This window comes from Neophocaena asiaeorientalis, unplaced genomic scaffold, assembly GCF_003031525.2.
Source record: "Neophocaena asiaeorientalis asiaeorientalis breed wild unplaced genomic scaffold, Neophocaena_asiaeorientalis_V1.1 scaffold171, whole genome shotgun sequence".
NCBI classification, from domain to species: Eukaryota; Metazoa; Chordata; class Mammalia; order Artiodactyla; family Phocoenidae; genus Neophocaena; species Neophocaena asiaeorientalis.
In genome coordinates, this window is record NW_020174013.1 from 6,708,642 (window position 1) to 6,714,641 (window position 6,000).

Here is a 6,000-nt window from a genome sequence, read left to right on the forward strand (position 1 = left end):
CTTGTGTGACTCGTCCGAGAGATGCCCCATGTAGTTTTTCATCCCCACCATGCCCCCCAATACAATAATGCAACGCTCTCCCCTCAGCCAGGGGAGGAGAGCGATGCCAGGCCTTCTGACCTGCAGTCTCAGGCACGCTGCAGTGATGCCCCAGGCACCTGAACTGCCAGAACCCCCTACCAGGGGCTGCTGTCCCTGCTCCTCCAGCCTCTTGCCAGGACAAAGGTTCCTGGACCTCATCAGCCCAAGAGGTGGAATATTAATCTGGCCATCTATGCCCCAGCCCTGCCCCCTTATAGCCGGCCTCCCCACTGCAGGTGGGCGGGGTGCATACCCATCAGGACAGGGTGAGAAAGCCGTGGAAGTGGTTTATGTGAGCACAGCTGGCCCTGCATGTGGCCCACGGGCACTCGAGGGGGTCATTCTTCGTCTCTTCCCAACATTAGCCTCAAGGCCAGGCCCTCAGGTCCTTCCCAGCTCCCCTCTGAGCCCCAGGCGAGACGTCTTCTCTGCAAAGTGACCCAAACCTTTCCTGACACCTGACACTCCCACCTGGACGCCCTCGGTCTGGTGATGTCAGAGAGGACCAGGGTCCTACCCCCAGCTCGGCCACTGTCTTCTTCCTCGGGCCCCTGGGCAAGTCGCTGTGCACCCAGATCTCAACTGCATCACTTGTAAACTGGGAATGGACTTTGATTGGTCCTAGAAAACCCATCTTCCCATTGAGACGTGGTACCTGAGTCTGGGTGAAAACGCTGCCCCCCTGCATAGAACCACCTGGAGCAGGCCCCGGGGCCCTGGATGTAGCGCTTTTGTGTCTTGAACCTCACTAGGTCCCACTTACCGCCACCCAGACTCCCTTAGCTCCTGGGCCAAGTCTCCAGGGACCACTCAGGGGAGACAGAGATGCCTTTTGAGGATGTCCTCAGAGATCTTAGGCGGGGACAGCAGTTGTGTGTGTGTGTGCGTGGGTGTGCGCGCACACGCACGCACCCACCCTCCTGGGGCATTGTCTGGAGGGGGCATTGTCCAGAGAGCTGGGCCGTTGCCTTTATGGCTAGGCATAAAAGGTAATCATTGACCGCATCAATGCCGCCCTGTGAGTCAGTGCCCGCCCAGCCTCAACCCTGCCAGGCCCTGGATTACTTTACAGTCACATAAAAGGAGACTCCAGACTGGCCCCTGGGGACTTTGGCCCTCAAGGGGGGAACGGGAGGGAGCCGTTCCCTGGAGACAGCCTTTTCTTATAATATTTATTTGACAGAGAAGAGCCCCTGCCTTTTATCAAACACCACTGGGATTGTCTCAGCCCAGCCTGCCCAAGCCACAGAGTCCCCATCAACAGGGGCCACCTCCACCCCTCCTTCCTCCGTGTCGCCCACCAGGACCCACCGGCAGCCTGAACATCCTCAGGCTGAGTCTCAGGACACATCTTGGAGGCCTCATTTCCTTTACAGTTTTATTTCACGGAGCCGGCACTAACCCATAAGGTAGGAACTGAGATATTCCCCATTTTACAGACAGGAAAACTTAGGTTCAGAGAGGTCGAGTAACTTTCCTATGTCACACAGCCAGTAAACGGCAAACCTCTACCGCAGGTGGTAGTCTATATGGCAGTGGTCTCCAGACTTGCTTAAGTGCTGCTATCAGTAAAAAACAACTCTCAGCACACACCTTTAATATATTTATATATATATCCATAAATCCTACACATGCACTACTGAAAATCTCCATAGTAAATATCAGCAAATACATACACCCCAATGGAACCAGCTTTTCTCACCCTATCATTCAAACCAGATCAAATCAACCCCACCGACACTCCCCGAGGCTCAATTCCAGCAGGGAGGGATGCCTAGACCAGAGAGAGAAGGCAGAGATTGGACTGAACTCTGCCAGAAAGGTAGGCCTCAGGCAGGTGAACATATAGGGAAAGGGCATTCCAAACAAATGCTTGAGCAAAACCCAGGAGGCAGAAAATGGCAGGAAATGTTCAGGCACAGACGAGAAGCCTGGGAACGTGAATGGCTGTACCCGCAGACAATGCTGGAAAGTTTCGGGTGGGGCTCAAAGGAGCCCGCCAGACCGCCGGACCTCATGGAGAACGCAGTGGGGAGCCGCAGTGAGTTGGTGAGCAGCGGTGTGACTTTCCCAGAGCCGTGTTTTGGAAACGTCTCCCAGGCCACAGAGTGGAGTGTGGATCACATTCTTAGATCGATCTCCCTGGAGTTGTAACGCGGCCCTCTGGAAGGCTCAAGACTGAAGGCTGCTCAGGAGTTGCCGCACCTCTGTATCTGTGCACGCACGCTGCCTGCCATTTACCGGCTGCCCTCGCTGGCCTCAGTTTTCTCATCTATAAAATAGGCATAACAATAGCACACAGCATGGATTTTGTCATTGCTCTGACGATTGGGGAGAATTGGCTGGAGTGCCTGATTCAGTGTCTGGCATGTAGCAGATCGTGAATGGCAGCTGCCCTCACAATCAGACCACACCATTCTCTTTGTTCCGTCTGAAGAAATCAAACCAGCCTCTCAAAAATCTAGTTCAGATTTCACTTTTGAGGACCCCGATAGACTTATCACTCCCTCCCCTGGGCTCACCTAGCTCTGGACTCATACTGGTAATGTAACATCAGTGTACCATGTGACGGTTTCTCACATTATCTATCTGCCCTCCCCCCCGAACTTTGTGTTCCTATCCCAGACATTTAGTGGACCTGGGTCAATTTTTGTGACTTGGCTCAAAGTTGCATAAAAAGGGAAATAACATCAGAAGAAGAGGAGGAAGAGAAGGAGGAAGAGGAAGCAGCATATTTAGGGGCACTTAGCTAAGTTCTTCACGTGCATTATATTATGAGTCCTCGTGTCCACCCTGTAAGATAGGCGTATCAGACAGGATGCGCTAGTTTATGCTGCAGTAACAAACATCCCAACATTTCAGTGGTTTAAAACAGTCAAGATGCATTTCTCTCTCATGCCATATGAACACTGTAGATCACCTGGAGGGTTCTGAGCTACGCTGTCCTCACCCAGGGACCCAGGCTGAAGGAAGCTTCCATCAACATCACTGTTCACAATCACCATGGCAGCCAGAAGGGGAATTGAGGGTTCACACCTTAGCTCTCATTGTTGCTACCCGGAAGCGGCACATATCAATCACATTTCATTGGCCAAAGCAGGTCACTTGGCCACACTCACTTCAAGGTGGTATTGTGAAGTGCCATCCTACCAGGCTCGTGTTCCTAACTCTGTGTTGTGAAGGCCACACAAGGTGGGTGAGGGCCATCCCCAGCTGTGCTATCAGCCACTCGCAGCTGGGCCACCCAAAGCCCCCTTGGCAAAGAATCCACCTCTCCCCCATCCAAAGGGTGCCCATCTCTCTCCTCTCCTGAAAACTCCTTCTCCTCCACAGCATCAACACACAAGAATCTGGGTCAGTCTTTATCTTCCAGTGAAACTGCACTCTTTGGAGGAATCAGCCTTGACTTTGGTTAGACATGAAAATCACAACCATATTTCATATCCGACACCGAGACACTGTGGGTCCGGCAGGGAGCACGGGAAGGAATGCGATTCCAACCATTGGGGTTGGAGTGTGATTTATGACCAAATAATTACATGCTTTCTGCGGGCTGGGATCACACACTTGAGTTTGTACCACAAGGAGAGTCTGCCCTATGCATTTCCCAGAGCCCATTACCTGTTTTTTCCATCATCGCTTACAACGGGGCTTGTGCAGGCTCTGGACACAAGTCTGCTATGGCACATGTGTGTGTATTTGTGTAAGTGTGTGAAACAGCGAGCCAGAAAGAAGGCTGCAGGGCTAGTGAACACAGCCCTGTTGGTGCCGAGGAGAAGGAAGGACAGGTCTCCATCTGGCTTCTGACCCAGATTTTTAAAAAGCCTTCCACACCCAAATGTGTGCTAAGCCTGGCTCCCTATGAGAAGTAGCAACTAGCATTGCCCTCAACCCCAGGCGGACTTCATTCTGCTCCACGGGCCACAGTCAGGCAAAGGGGTGAGGTTAGGGGCAGAAACAAGCAGAGTTTCAGGCAGACGAAGCAGAGCAAAAGTTCAAAGTCGGACACCAGTGAGGGTCAGCGGGCAAACGGGGGACAAGAGGCGATGCTGCGGAGGGGCAGGATGGTAGCACGGGGGGTACACAGGCTCTGGGGCTGTGCCACTTACCAGCTGGGTGACCTGGGCAACTATCCAGCCTCTCGAAGCTTCAGCTTCCTCAACGGTAAACTGAGGTCAACGAGCAACCCCCGTCATAAGGCTATTTCGGGTAAGTAAGCTCACGCGCGAAGCCAGCAGGGGCCTGGGTCCCAGGTGGTGCGCAGTAGACAAGGCCCTAACGTGCTCCCGCTCTCCGGCCGTGGTGTGGGTGGGGCCTGGTGAGAAATCCTCCCTCCCTCGCTGCCCCAACCTGTGTGAGCTGCAGGATGGGGAGAATCAGGTCCAGAGGGAAACCAGTCACCTAGTGAGCAGAGGCCCAAGAAGAGCTCCCCTTGCCTTTGCTGTCCTTCTCATCCCTTACTCTTCATCTCTCAAAATGCTGCTGGCCGCTAGCTGGTTTCCAGGGCCCTGCTGGGCGGAAGGGGGAGAGGGGTCTGGAGGCAGAAGAAGAAATTCTAGAGCCTGCCCTTTAGAGCAAAGAGTCTAACTGGGAGTGGGGAGGGAGTAGCCACTATCCCCATGCAGAGTTTTCTGACTAGCCAGAAAACAAGGAATAGAAACCATGGTTTGGGTCAGGAAGGAGCTGGAGCCTGAAGGATGGAGAGGAAGAGTGTGGAGGCGCGAGGGACGTGTGCGCAGTGGGCACAGCCGGAAGAAAGGCCTGGAGGGGTTCACGGGGAGCAGTCAGGTGGCAAATGAGGGACCCCGGAGATAGGAGCAGTAGGCTGGGCTGTGAGTGGTGGGGCTGTCCGACCTCAGGAATTATGGTGAGGATAAACAGAGGGCTCTGGAGTTTTGTTTGGTCAGGGATGAGGAATACAGCCGAAGCACCTAGAGACAGGTGCCTCGCAGACAACACAGGTGTTGGGGAATGTGGGATGCTGAGTTCACAGCCCCCAGGTGCAGACAGGGGAAGGGCAAGTCTCTCTGGATGGGATCCCCACCGCCTTGACCATCCCGCAGCCAGGCTCTGGCTGTGTTGACAAACGTGCCCTTCCCCTGGCCACAGGGGCTGAGATGTGGCATTGTTCAGCTGGAAGTGACTCACAGAGCTTTTCCTTCCTTCTCTTCCTCTCCACTCTGCTTGCCCGACACCTTGCGGATTCTCTCTCTGTTTCTCACACACACGCACACGCACACACGCACGCACCTTTCAGAATCCATGAACTAGAAGTAAGGGACCTCCATCCAGCCTCTGGCAGGGAGGGGAGGGGCGTGGCTCAGGGTTCTGGGGCATGTGTGCACCTGGGAGTGTGGGTCTCTATGCAAGTGCACACGGGCGTTCTAGAGCCTCTGAGGAGCTGAGTCTCTGAATTTGTGAGCTCATCTGTGTGGCTGAGTCAGGAGGGGCTGTCTGTGAAGGGAGCTGTGGCACATACGGGTCTCTGAGGTCGTGGGTGGAGCAAAGTTTCCGTGGGCGGGGGCTCTGTGTGTTCATAGCTGCGGGGACCGGCACGGGTGTAGGTGTTGTGTGTCTGTACCAGAGGGGCAGGGCGTCGGTGCCCGAGGAGTGTCAGCAAGGATATCCGAGTCGTGGAGGATGTGGGTGTCGGGGTGGAGGAAGTGTTTCTGTCTGTGTCTGTGTGGGCGTTGGGGGTGTCCGTACCTGGGCACCCAGCTGTGCCCCTGCCTCTGCAGGATGTGAAATAACCTGGGTTTGTGACTAAGGCCCGTGATGTTCCCTCCATTTACATTTCCCTCAGCCTGGACAGAGGGTAGGAGGCAAACCCGAGTCAGCGATGGTGGCCGTGGTCTGAGAGGTGTCACATTCACAGGGGGTCTTCAGGGGGTAGGGAAAGGAGTGAAGACAGGGCCTTGC